This window comes from Vigna unguiculata, chromosome 9, assembly GCF_037176805.1.
Source record: "Vigna unguiculata cultivar grain cowpea cultivar isolate G323 ecotype 2 chromosome 9, ASM3717680v1, whole genome shotgun sequence".
In the NCBI taxonomy this organism is placed as follows: domain Eukaryota; kingdom Viridiplantae; phylum Streptophyta; class Magnoliopsida; order Fabales; family Fabaceae; genus Vigna; species Vigna unguiculata.
The window spans coordinates 11,020,974-11,036,524 of NC_140800.1; the positions used below are offsets into that span (position 1 = coordinate 11,020,974).

Consider the following 15,551-nt stretch of genomic DNA (forward strand, 5'->3'; position numbering starts at 1 on the left):
TTTCTACTCTTTAGGAGTTGCTTCACCAAATTATGATTTAATTGTATATATTGTTCTTCCCGTTGTATTCCTTTTTTTTAGCTATAGCTATTGTCGATTGGCAAATTAAAATTTATTGACACAAATGTGGTTTGTTTCATCCCTAGTGGAATGTTTGCTAAGAAGTTTTTCAACCACTCAGCTTCACTACCATCGATTTCGAGAGTAAAAAAATCATATTCCATTGTTGATCTTACAATAATTGTTTGCCTGACTGATCTCTGTAACATCCCTAAGAAATATTACTTAAATATATAATTAAAATAGAAAATTGAATATCAAAAGTCGCAATACTATTATTCCCAAACGCGGGAAAATTTAAAATGTTTAAACATCGCGCCAAAATTTATAAACTGTAATAGGAGAAGACATTACAATCTCCAAAATCCAAAACCATAAATAAAATATAGTAAAACAATCTCCTAACTCTAATTCCCAAGCTAGCCCTCACTCCTTCGCCTGAGTATCCTCAACATCACTTGTATAAACATCTGCTCCCGTGTAACGAATCATACGACCATCGTCATACACAAACAAAAATGGTGAGCTGATAAAATAAAAATAACATATATATAATACGCAAGATAAGTCATACACTCATTTTATTCCATCTACTAGTTCTTGGCCAAGACCTTAACCTCAAGGCTTTTCAGCCTTCAATCACACAAATGGTTAGCCTTGGACTCGGGAACATGATGCCCACACGAACCTGCCCGCTCGTGGTCCTCCCTCTACGAACCTCCCTGTTCGTAGCCCTGCTCTACGAACCTCCCCGCTCGTAGTCCTACTCTACGGACCTACCCGCTCGTAGTCCAACACATGTGATCCTCCAGCCACGTACATCCCCGCACGCAGCATATCTCAAGCGTGAGCACGGAACATACCAACCTACCTCGCTCGTATCCTCACGCGAGAGTAACTGGATATGAACCTCCCCGCTTATATCATCACATGTTAACCACCATCCATGAACCTACCCACTCATGACACAACATCTCCCGATCCAAGTATTAGCATCACAGCTTAAACGCAACACATACACAACTCAAAGCCTGCAGGATTTCCGCCCGGCGCAGCTCCAGGTGCCGCCAAGCGAAACCAGTCCAGACCGCCTGGCGGTACCTTCCCACCGCCAGGCGCTAGCGTTCTCCCAGACCCACTATTTTACCGTCACCGCTTGGCGGAGCACACCCTGCCGCCAGGCGCCACGCGATGCAGGGACCTTTGACGCTAGTCCTATCACCTGGCGCACATGCCTAGGCCGTCAGGTGCCATATCAGTAGCGAAATTCTACTGGTTTTTAGCACCCAACACAGATTGGCTTGCGTACCAAAGCCATCCCAGCAGTCTAGAATGCACTCTTCAACTCAACGTTACTCTCTTAGGAATTTACAGCTCCCATATGGTTCCTGTATCTATTATTCACAATTGTCAAGTCCCTTAATCAAGGCCTATACTTTTACCAAATATTTCAACATTTCATAATATCCCAATCAAGCCTATAGGCTAGACCCTAGCTCAGTCCCTTGCAATTAAACAACTTATTACTCCTGCTCCACAATAATACTAACAATTTCCCCTCACTTACTTTTCACTTAAGTTGCACCATTTCTTGCAGTTAAACAACATGTATCCTATCTATTTGGCTTTCCTATCCACCCTTCCCATCATGGAATATACTCACCAATTCCCACCTGAATGCATCTAATTTCTCAAACATGTCCCAAACGATATTCCACCTCTATGGCCACTTATATCCATTGTTATACCACGAACGCAGAATTAATATTCCTCTCTACTTTACCTTTAATAATCCCTATTATTGTACTTCTCTTATAGTCTCAATCACAAAAGATTCTAGTACCATTTTCTCTCCCAGTTTTATATATATATATATATATATATATATATATATATATATATATATATTTATTTTTCTTTCTAAATTTTTGTTTCCAACCCTTTACAGGAATCTCTCTCGCGACCCGTCCAAACTGATCACAAACTTTGTCTTTGCTCCTGTCATCGCCTGGCGGCAGGCTACAAGCCGCTAGGCGGTGTATCAGATCTTGGTCCAGTACTCCCTTCTCTGACGAATACCACGATTCTTCCCTAATTCAATCCGATTTCAAGTTTACCAGCACACCACAACCCATCATAATTTTTATCAACTCAAATCCCGATTCCTATTAAACTTCACGCATGATAAACCTTTCACTCCTATCCACATACCCAAAAATCAGAATTTTATGGGGTTCCTCGATTTGAATGTAATTCAGTTGTTTACATCCACACATTATAATTCACAAGCATCACAATGTTAGCAAGGACATGACATTTCCAAAAACGCACATTCATGGGAGTAATCTGGAGACTGGAAAGTCCCAATTTACTGAAATCGCCTAGCGGCAAGAGATGAGCCGTCAGGCGGTTTCTGGGTTTTTACCCAGAAACCTACGAAAAACAATTCAAGAAAATAGAGTTTAGTTCTTATCCTTAGCAAGGCTTGAACCCACAACCCATCAATTACCAAGTAAAATGCATAACCAATTCAACCAATTCATATTTGTGATAATTCCTATAATTTTAGATTTATATTATCACGTCTAGCATTCAATATATCATCAAAATAATGCATAAATTAAAATAACACACAATTGGCATACATAGGACTCAAACACAAGTCTTCTCACACAATCAAAGTACTCTCAACCATTTAAGTTAGTACTTTTCCATGTTATAGCATTCCACATTAAATGCCTTAAAGACTCCTATTACCCGCATTTATTGAATAATTATTTAATTAACTATTTAATTTTCTCGGGTCTTACAATCTCCATGTAATAACATCACCCCCAAGTCATGTAACCACTAGTGAATTATGTCTAATCTAAATTAGAGAACTAGTTACCATCACTTTACCCTTCTAGTACAACGGGAAATCACTATGTTCAATGGCATAATCCATTGAACCTCTTAGGTATTCATAAGTCCTGTAAGTGCATCCCAATGTTTCTAATTAGGATATTGAGTGTACCGGCTCAGTCTACCTATTGCATAAGCAATGTCTGATTAAAAAAACTTATCAAATGTAGTAATCTCCCAATTATCTAGGCGTACTAAGGTTGAGAAATAAATTTTCCTCTATTTTTCTTTAATTTAGTGTTAGCATTCACCATTTATGATTCTTCCTAAGAAATTTCTCAATTTATTGTTCTTGAGATAATAATATATCATCTCCTTTATGATTTTAACACCTAAAATCACATCAACTTCACCTATATTTTCATTTCAAATTTAGATCCTGAAAAAATTTAGTTCTAAAGACTATATTAATGCATGCACCAAAGATTAGCATGTCATCCATATATTCAAATATAATGAAACATTCACCATTTTGAGATTTAGAGTACACACATTTATCAACATCATTAGGTGAAAAACCATCACAAAGCAACACATTATCAATTTTTTCATGCTACTATTTTGGTGTTTATTTCAACTCATACAAAGATTTTAAAAGTTTGTTCACTTTATTCTCTTGACCATGTACAAAACACTCTTCAAGTTGAGTCATATAAATTTTCTCCTCTAGTACATCATTTAGAAAAGATGTTTTAACATCTATTTGGTGTGTAACTAGTTTATGGATAGTTGCTAGAGCTAACAATAATCAAATAGAGGAAATCCTAGTCATAGTTGCAAAAATATCAAACTAATCTATGTTGGATTTCTGAGTAAAACCTTTTGCTACTAATTTTGCCTTATAGTTCTCTATGGATCTATCAGGGTGATACTTTTTCCTAAAGATCCACTTGCAACCGATGGGTTTTGCTCCTTTAATCAAATTTATTAAGGTCCAAGTATTATTTTTCTTAATTGATTCAATTTCAATCCTAATGGCCTTATCCCATTGTTTTGCATATGGAGCACTAGTAGCCTCTAAAAAACTTGTTGGATAATTTTCAACTAGATAGGTATAAAAGTTATATCCAAAGAATGTTTCCTTCCTCCGTCTCTTAATCTTTCTCAAATCGTCACACATGGCATCACTATTACTATCTATAGGTTGTTCAGCTTCTCACTTACCTTTAAAGGAAAAATATGTTCAAAGAATTCAACATTTTTTAACATCTTAAAATTTTACATCAATGGTATTAGTTCTTATCTTCAAAATTTTCGTTTTAATTTTAAAAAAATGTAACCATAAACCAAAAATATTTAATAAAAATGTGAATTTTAATAAAACCATCATTATAACATTTATAAAAAAAATAAATTAGGTCTCAATTTGGAGAGGAACAAAATTGCTCTATTTTTAAAAAAAATTGCTCTATTTTTTAATAAAATTGGACTAAATTGAATAAAGATAACGAATATAAGAATCAAATTGAATATAAAACATTGACATTAACACGTGGAACGCAACACACGATTGGGTTTACATGTGGTTTCAAAAAAAAAAAACCATGAAGCGACACGTGACAGTCACAGTTCATTGCCGTTAATTATTTAAACGACGTTAGCAAAAAGAACCAAATTGAACAAAATTAACTAAAATTGGGATATGATTGAAAAAAAAAACAAATATTAGGACTTAATTAACATAACTGAACAAAAATAGGAATCAAATATGTATTTTAAATTAGAAATTTTTATGGTAATAAGATTGGAGGTAAAGACTACTACCACTCCAAAGAAACTCCCTCAGGTATTATTACCTTAATAATTTCTAAGATGTCACATTCTTTCCCACATTTCCCACAATGCAGTGAAAAGTAAGGATGGAGATGGATTTGATTTTTCAATATCCAGTCTAGATTCAATAAAATGGATTGGATCTATAATGTAAATTTACTTGATCTATTTAAAATGGATCTCGACTAAAATTCACATCTATTTTAACCATATCAACTAAATTTGGATTTTTTTAGTCTAATTTAAATTAGATTAAAAATAGATTTAATCCATTGTCAATGAGAAAAATCTAATATACCTGACTATTAGGTCCATCAAATATGGACAGGCCTAACTCGGCTTTACCCATCAATTTTGGCTGACTTAGGTCGACTTTAGGTCCTAGTTGACTCAACTCGACCTTCAGACTCAAACGACCTTCGCTTAGACCGACTTGGTCGACCTTTGTCTCAAGTCAACTCAGTTGAGCTGCATCCAAGGTCGACTCGGCCAACCTTCGCCCGGGACTGAGTCTATCGACTTTCGACCAGAGACCACTCATCTGATTCATTCGACTGGATCAGTTCGATCGAGACTAACTCATCCAAATTTCGACTAGAGACCTTAGACACACCTTAATTTTGGATTTTCAAAATCCAAAAACTAATTCATTGTAAATTGAATCAAAATCCATTTAAATGAATTGAGATTTGAATTTTTACAATTCAAAAAATTATCTGATCCAAATCTAATTAAATAGATTTGATTTAAAATAAAAAAATATGGATAAATCAATCTAAGTGTACTTAAAACATTATAGATCTAGATTATGGATCAGATATCAAAATTTGGATTTTTTTTTTCAACCTCAAAAGCTTTTACTGTATAATTTTTTTTTGTTTTATTGGTATGACAGTTTAGTAAGTTACTTGGTGTGATTGAGGGTGACAAATGTAGTAATTTTTTATGTTTTTTTATTTATTTATTTAGTGAGCTAAAGTTATTAATTTTTTCGAGTGTTTTTATATAATTTGAAAAAAAATTTATCATGATACAATTCTTTTAGAATTTTCTCTTAAATTTTCATAGAAAATACCGTAATTGTTTTCGAAATAATTTTTTACAAACAAATATATAATTATCATAAAATAAAAATTTTAATATATTCTCAAAACGATAAAGTAATATTTTTTTTTTTATTTTGAAGCACACAAAATATTATTGATTAATGCAGGAGAAAGAAGAGGAAGAGGAATGAAGAGGAAGAGAGAAGGCAAAAGAGCATTCTGAGTTGATCAATAAAGGGTTCATTGCTATAAATAATAAATTGTATTTACACAATCTATTATGAGTTAGAACCATAGCATACAGAGTGTCTATCTCTCAAAATTCATGTTTTTGATAAAGACAAAAAAAGTATTAACGTTTGAACAAGTTGTGGTAAATTTCTTCGTGCACCCCATGATTTCTGACAGCAACCTATATATTTAAAATTCCAATTATATATTCGTTGTAATTACAGTTTCGGATTATTTCATCTCTAAATATTTAAATTATATTATCTCTAAGTATTTTAGATTATATAATTTATAATACAAATTTATGTTTTGAATTACATAATCTGTAATATAAATTTGAGAAATAATTTAAAATGTAAATTATGTTTCAAGTTATAACGTAATAAAAAATTATATTTTAGATTATACGATAAATTACATTTTAGATTGTATAATGTATAATATAAATTCCATATAAAATTACATGATTCATAATACAAATTTATATTATGAATTATGCTATCCATAATGCAACGATTCATAATGCAAATCTATAATAACACATTTAACTGCACCAATATCATTGTTTCGCACCATAGACCCAATTCGGAACCATTCGCACTCGGACCAAACAACCATTGAATATTTTTGTAATAAAGGGTATTAAAGACATTTCACTTGTGGGGTGCAGGAAGAAAATAAGAAAAAACACCCGTCTCTTGCTTATCCAAATCAAAAGCCAGAATGAAAGAAAATAAATGAATGATTTCTTCATGAACACAAAACTTGAACGAAGCCCTTGTGTTAATTTTTTTTCTTAATAAAACTAAAAAGTGATTCTGTTAAGTTTAACTTTTGTTAATAATCGATATAATTGAGTATGTGTATGATTTTTAGTAATTGTTAGATTTGTTTATTAAAAAAATTAACATTACTTGAAATAACCATTAAGGATTTTAAATGGGTAAAAGAGTCTACAATATTAATTACATATCTACAACATCAATTATACATTAACGTTCATATTTCTTTTAATAAACACATATTACTAAAGAAAAAAATTGCTTCAACTATTAACAAATGTTAAAGAAAATTACTCTATACCCAATATATCTCTATAACTATCTATATTGTCCTTACAATTACAATTGACATAATATTACTTTCTTATTCTTGTTGCATATTATATTCATTGTAATCTATTTTAAATCTCAATATCATATTTCATCTTGAAATCAGCCCTTCATTAACTTTTCATAGAATTCTTGAAACTTAATATTATTCATAAAAACTTCAAATTAACAAAAAAATCGACATCATAATTGTTGTATTTCATACGTACCAAAATTTCAAATCAGTAAAAAGAAAACTACAAAGTGTCAAATTGAGTGCATCTTTTATATATATATATATATATATATATATATATATATATATATATATATATATATATATATATATATATATATATATATATATATATATATATATATATATATATATATTGAACATGTCCACACTCAATCCAATTTACAACAAAATATTATCAAATTACATGACAATCTTACAATTCAAAACACATTCCGGTATTTTGCATATACATTTATAACTTTCATACTCTACTTGATTTAAAATCAGAACAACTGTAACGTCCCAAAATTGAGTAACCTCAATAAATAAAACATCACATACATGAATAATCAGAGAGTACGAGATTTAGGGTAAGAGTGTATACAATACGTCCAAAATACCCGGATTACAAGAAAAGGGCCCCACATGGCCCAACCAGAAATATACTGAACCACATAATTAAGAAATACTGGGTCTTGTTCGTCCAAGAAAACATAAATAATAAAAATCCGCCGATAATGGGCCCCACAGTGGGCCCAACACCTGTCCAATGCGTCAAGCCACAACATCTCCATTACCATCACCACCGCCAGGAGTTCTCACATCTGCTCACATCAACAAGGTTGATGATCATCGCAAAGGTAGAGTCCACACATAACACACAAGCAAGCAAAAGGGTAAGCTAGCGAAAAAGTTGTCATATCATACACTCAAACATACCATTCACATTCAAACATACGTAGCAGACACCCACATGTGAAGTACTCATCCATATTAAAACCTAAGACTTGACTATCCGGATATGTACCTGAGGCACCACCACGTGACAGTGGAATTACGTCCTAGCATTGAGACGTCACCGTGAGGCCTTCACGGAATTACACCCTTACAGGAGGCACCACCACGTGGCCTTCGAGGAATTACGCCCTTGCCCTGAGGCACCACCATGACCCCCCGTGGAATTATGTCCATTTATCGAGGCACCACCAGGGACTCCCTTTAAGAGGATCAATGGAATTACGTCCAACCGATGAGGCGCCACCAATATCTCCCATTACAAGAGTTATGGAATTATGCCCTACCCATACTTTATACATGTTCCATCCACCAATCAAGAATTTCCCATAACATAGATATCATGTATAATTAACAATTCATACAACTCATGTTTTCCAATTCATACCCAATACATAACATGCCATTTCCATTTCAAATGTAACATATTAATCATGCCATCATCACACAACCCATCTCGTAAAGCATATGGGATCAGATAACAAACCACACATTAACTAAACACTCAACAACAACATCAAACCCTGCCCACTGCCTCGCTCAAGCTAGCAGGGCTCGCTTAGGCGAGAGGGACCTTCTCGCTCAGGCGGATCCCATCTCGCCTAAGCGAGAGCGCGACAAGGAACAGGGGCTCTGCGGGGTCTCGCTCAAGCGAGCCCCTTCTCGCCTAGGCGAGAGCACCCCTCGCTCAAAAAGATCGCGAGTCGCCTAGGCGACAATTCGAGGGACAAAAACCTAGGCGAGCCTCTGATAATCTCGCCTAGGCGAGACTAGCTCGCTTGGGCGAGAAAACCAGCACCTGCCACTGTTTTCGCATACAGAAACCAAGACCACAAACCAAAACATGCTTTAAACTCGATCCAAAATGAACACAACATCAACCAATCCATACAAACACTTAATGTTGGCAAAAAGAAGGAAGTCAAGTGATTTTGAATGATGATCGAGCACTAATGAAGACAAAGTGTTCAATTATGCAAATGTTATCTTGTAAAATAAAATAAGTGTATTGTAGAATAGTTTAATTAAACTTAGAATCAGCAGCATGGCATTCATCTTTCTAGAAGGTTTCTTATTTTTAGAAAAACTACAGTGATAATCGATTATCACTATTGATAATCGATTATCTGTGCAAAACTTGTATTTTTCGAAAACCTATTGGAATAATCGATTATCTCTTGAAATAATTGATTATCCTGTTCAAAATTTGCTTTTCAGGAAACCTACTGGAATAATCGATTATCCTTAGTAATAATCGATTATCCTTGGCAGTTGAAACATAAAGATTCAGTTTTTAACTTAAATTTCGAAAACCTACTGGAATAATCGATTATCCTTGGCAGTTGGAACATAACGGCTCAATTCTTAACCTAATTTTCGAAAACTCTATTTAAGGAACTACAGTTCAACTTCAAACACACCTTTTTAAGATTCAGAGTTCTTTGGCTGTGACTGCAAAGTGTGGCTCTGTGAGATTCTTAAAGAAAGCTTGAAAAACCTAGTGTGAGTGAGCGATAACTTTTTCTAAGTGAGTTCTTAGAAGATTGAGTGTTGTGCTGTTGCTAGGAAAGTTGGTCATCCTCTGTGAGATTCAGGGGGAGTTTTGTTCATCTCTTGTGGTTGTTCAATAGAGGTGTTTTCTAATCTTTTCTCTCATATAATCTGTTGTAATTTTGATTATTATAGTGATTGAGTTAATCTCCTTGTTTAAGAGATTAACAACTGGACGTAGGGTCTTTTGATCCGAACCAGTATAAATATCAGTGTGCATTCTCTTCCCTTAAACTCCTTATTTATCTGCACTTGCATTTAAAGTAACTATTACTTTAAGTTAATTAATTAAATTTTGAGAAAAATTTTAAAACCTGTCAAGAATTTTAAAAATCCAATTCACCCCCCTCTTGATTTTTGACCATTGTTTAGTCATTCCGCTGCGCGATACCAACAATTGGTATTAGAGCTTGCTTTGATAGTCATTCAAATTTTTCGAAAATGGTAGGGTCAAATCAAACTTTTGCTGAAGGTGCGTCTATCAATAGACCTCCACTTTTCACGGGTGAAAACTATCCTTTTTGGAAAGTCAGAATGCAAATATTTTTAGAATCAGTTGATAGGGGTATTTGGGATGCTGTTTTGAATGGACCATTTGTGCCTGTTAACATTGTTAATGAAGTGTAGGAACCAAAGCCTTTTGCTCAATGGACTGCTGATGAAAACAGGCGAGCTCAATATGACGTTAAAGCCAGTAACATTATATCATCTGCTCTAACTCTTGATGAGTTCTACAAAATTTCTTTTTGCACCAGTGCACGCGAGATGTAGGAAATCCTTCGAGTGACTCATGAAGGAACTGACGATGTTAAACGAGCTAGAAAGAACTCCTTGATACAAGAATATGAGATGTTTCGAATGCAGCAGGGAGAAACCATCTACGATGTGCAGAAGCGGTTCACACACATTGTCAACCATCTCAATGGGTTAGGTAAAACATTTGATACTGATGAACTTAACATAAAAATTCTTAAATCTTTGAATAGGGCTTGGCAGCCAAAGGTGACGGCTATCACGGAGTCACAGAATCTTGCAACAATGACCATGGCTGCTCTGTTTGGAAAACTGAGAGAGCACGAGCTTGAGCTGGGAAGATTGAATGATGAAGAAGATCAAGGAAGAAAGAAAAATATTGCATTCAAAACCGAAGTTGTCAAAGGCAAAAAGCAAAAAGAGGAAGAAGATTCTGATGATGATGAGAATCTCAGTCTAATGATAAAGAAGTTCACAAAGTTCATGAAGTCCAAAGGAAGAAATCAATTCAAGAGTAATAAGAAGGAGAATCAAGGAAGCTCCTCAAACTTTAAATGCTATGGATGTGGAGAAACTGGTCATGTAAAAGCAGACTGCCCAAATTCAAAAAGGAGTGATGAAAAGAAAAGCAAGAAATATTATAAGAAAAAGGCATACATAGCGTGGGAAGATAATGCCTCAAGTTCATCCAACTCTGAAGGATCCGATGAGGAAGAGGCAAACTTTTGCTTAATGGCCAATAGTGATCACTCTGACAGTGAGGTAAGCTCCTCTGACAATGAAAATGATTATGATTCTCTTTATGATGCTTTTCAAGAATTGCTTGCTAAATCCAGTAAATTAGATATTGCTCACAAAAAATTAAAAAAGGATTTTAAAGAATTACAAGACAATCTTGAAAAATCTCTAGAAGAAGAAAATGTTTTGAAAAGTAAAATCTTAAGTTTAGAAAATAGAGAAATTGAGGCAATTGAATGTGAATCTTGCAAAAACTATATGTTTGAGTTAATGATTTTAGAAAAACAACTTAAAGATGCTTTAGAAAATAAATCTTTTGAAAAACATGCTTTTGAGAAGAAGAATCTAAGTAGAAATAAATATGTTCCTAAAAATAAAAGGACTCGCAGAGTGTGGGTAGAAAAAGGAACTGCTCACTATAGAAATACTTGTTTAGCTACATGTTTTTATTGCATGAAAAAGGGGCATACATCAAATAAATGCAATATTAAACACTATGATGTTCCAAATGGGAAGTATACTTGGATTCCTATTGCTAGATAATTTTTATATCTCTCTAACCCCAAGGACCCAATAAAGTTAATGGGGACCTAAAGAAATTATTTTTTCCTATTTTGTAGTTAACTTCCAAAGCTAGAAAATCATTGTGGTACCTTGACAGTGGATGCTCAAGACACATGACGGGTGATAAAAGGAAGATCAAGAATCTCAAAAGAAAGGATCAAGGATTTGTTACATATGGAGATAACAACAAAGGGAAAATAATTGGAATTGGAGATGTTGGTGGAGGAGATACCTTGGAGATCAAGGATGTGCTACTTGTAGAAGGACTGAAGCACAATCTTCTCAGTATTAGTCAACTATGCGACAAAGGTCTCAAAGTTATCTTTGAAAGTGATTACTACACTATCCACCAAAAGGATTCTAATGAAATTGCTTTGAAAGGTATGAGACACAACAATATCTATTTAATTGATCTTGATTGTGCATCATCTAGTGATATAACATGTCTAGTTGCAAAAGAAGAAAATCCTTGGTTGTGGCATAAAAGGGCTGCTCATATTCACATGAAACAGTTGAATAAGTTGATGTCTAAGGAATTAGTGATCGGATTACCAAAAAGATAAAATATGTGCTGCTTGTCAAAAAGGAAAACAAGTAAAATCATCTTTTCATTCAAAAACTATTTTATCTACTTCAAAGCCTTTAGAGCTGTTGCATATGGATTTATTTGGCCCCTCTAGGATTAAGAGTTATGGAGGAAATTATTATGCTCTTGTTATTGTGGATGACTACTCTAGGTTTACTTGGACCTTCTTTCTTACCTTAAAAAGTGAAGCCTTTAAAGCATTTAAAAAATTTGCAAAATTAGTTCAAAATGAAAAAGATTTGAAAATTAAGATTATAAGAAGTGATCATGGTGGGAAATTTCAAAATGAGTCATTTGAAAAATTTTGTGTTAAAAATGGAATTTTGCATAATTTCTCTGCACCTAGGACACCTCAACAGAATGGAGTTGTAGAGAGGAAAAATAGATCCTTAGAGGAACTAGCTAGAACAATGCTAAATGAATATAATGTTCCTAAATATTTTTGGGCTGATGCTGTGAGTACTGCATGTTATGTTTTAAATAGAATGCTTATTAGGCTTATTTTAAAAATTACTCTTTATGAATTATTTAAAGGTAGGAAGCCAAATATTGCTCATCTTAAAATTTTTGGATGCACGTGTTTTGTTTTAAATAATGGAAAAGAAAATTTAGGAAAATTTGATTCTAAAGCTGATGAAGCAATATTTCTAGGATATTCTCTTACTAGTAAAGCATATAGAGTCTTTAATCGAAGAACTTTGAATGTTGAAGAATCCATGCATGTTGTCTTTGATGAAGTTGTAGACCTTGAGGTGAACCCTCTTGAGTCAAATAAGCAAATTACAGGTGATGAAGAATATATTCAGGAGGCCCTTGATGAGATGTATTTAAATGAGAATCCACCTTATCAATCTGAAGATCTTGAAAAATGCTGGAAGTCACCAAGAGGACTATCTCTAGACAACATCATTGGTGATATTTCAAAAGGGGTAATCACCAGAAATATGAACAATTTTTGTATGAATGTTGCTTTTGTCTCGCAGATTGAACCAAAGAATGTTCAAGAAGCTCTTCAAGATGATCAATGGTGCATTGCAATGCAAGAAGAGCTCAATCAATTTGAAAGAAATAAAGTATGGGAGTTGATTCCAAGAGATGAATCACTTCAAGTGATTGGAACAAGATGGGTTTTTAGAAATAAGATGGATGAAGATGGAAATATTACTAAGAACAAAGCTAGGCTTGTGGCAAAGGGATATCGACAAGAAGAAGGTATAGACTATGATGAAACATACGCCCCTGTTGCAAGGTTAGAAGCTATACGCTTACTTCTTGCTTATGCCTCTATTATGAAATTTAAATTATATCAAATGGATGTCAAAAGTGCTTTCCTAAATGGTTTTATCAAAGAAGATGTGTACGTTGAACAACCACCTGGTTTTGAGGATTACAAATTTCCAAATCATATTTATAAATTGAAAAAGGCACTTTACGGTTTGAAACAAGCACCTAGATCTTGGTATGAACGCTTAAGCACATTTTTGCTCGAAAATGATTTTGAAAGAGGTAAAATAGACTCAACTTTGTTTATTAAAAGAGTAGATAAACACATTTTATTGGTTCAAGTGTATGTTGACGATATAATTTTTGGATCAACTGATAAATCTCTATGTGAAGGTTTTGCAAGCATAATGTAGGGTGAGTTTGAAATGTCAATGATGGGAGAATTAAACTTCTTCCTTGGTTTGCAAATTAAACAAATGGATGAAGGGACATTCATATCTCAATCTAAATATTGTAAGGAAATACTTCAAAAATTTGAAATGGATAGTGCTAAAGCAGCAAGTACTCCTATGGCAACTTCCTGCTATTTTGGATAAAGATGAATCAGGTATTGAGGTAAATCAAACCATGTTTAGAGGTATGATAGGATCTCTTTTATATCTTACTGCAAGTAGACCTGATATTATGCAATCTGTATGCGTTTGTGCTAGATATCAAGCTAATCCTAAGGAATCACATCTTATAGCAGTAAAAAGAATCTTAAAATATCTTAAAGGAACTATATCTTTTGGACTTTGGTATCCTTCTGGGGCATCACTTAGTTTAATAGGGTACTCTAATGCTGATTATGGTGGCTGTAAAATAGATAGAAAAAGTACTAGTGGTACTTGTCATCTCTTAGGAAGCTCATTAGTTTCTTGGCACTCCAAAAAACAAGTCTGTGTGGCTTTGTCAACTACAGAGGCTGAATACATTGCTGCTGGCAACTGTTGTGCTCAAATCCTATGGATGAAGCAACAATTAGAGGATTACAGTATCTATCTAAATCATATACCTCTAAAATGCGATAATACTAGTGCCATAAACTTAACTAAGAATCCCATAATGCATTCTAGGACAAAACACATAGAAATTAGACACCATTTCTTAAGGGATCACATAAGTAAAGGAAATTGTGTGATAGACTATGTAGACAGCAAGCATCAATTGGCAGACATCTTCACAAAGCCTTTAGCCAAAGACAGATTTTATGAGCTTAGGAGAGATTTAGGAATATTAGAAGTCTCTTGAAAGAGCAATAATCTTCATTTTTCATATTTTCGTAAATCAACGCTCAATAATCGATTATCACTCATGATAATCGATTATCTTCTCCCAAAATAAGATCTAAATTCCTGGAATAATCGATTATCAAGCAGAATAATCGATTATCATGACCCTGATCAAAATAATCAAAATCGTTCTGGAATAATCGATTATTACTTACAATAATCAATTATCTGCTCATACAAATCATTTCTGGAAATCATATTATGAAACAATAATCGATTATCACTCAGGATAATCGATTATTGCACAACGTTATGTAAAACTTTTTCGAAAAAATAGCCGTTGTAACGACTAGATTTGCTTTGATTTTCGCATTTTAGCCGTTGGGAGCCTACTCTTTATAAATTATGAGTCCAAATTTCAACTATTCACGCAGAAACAAACTCCTCTCATCATTTACCCCCTTTTTCTTTTCAAACAAAACCCTAAACGTGTCATCCTTTGCTCTTGCAATCAGCACCATGGCAGAATCATCTCGCAGAAAGATCCCAACACGTAGACGAACTGTTCCACGTCCAACTCAACCTTCCATCAGATCAGCATCCATTGAAGGTTGGATCTCTGATGAAGATCGAAGAGATGAATTCGTTCAAATTTGGAAAAACAAAGCACTCATCTCTCCCAAGTACATTACTCTTCGAAAATTCACAGCTGCAGGTTTTGAGTTT

The 15,551-nt window shown here is 33.9% G+C and overlaps 1 pseudogene; it reads left to right on the plus strand.

Annotated features, from left to right (window-relative positions):
• The first annotated feature begins 10,130 nt into the window (after window positions 1–10,130).
• On the plus strand, window positions 10,131–11,723 carry LOC146883524 (uncharacterized; annotated as a pseudogene).
• Window positions 11,724–15,551: the final 3,828 nt, after the last annotated feature.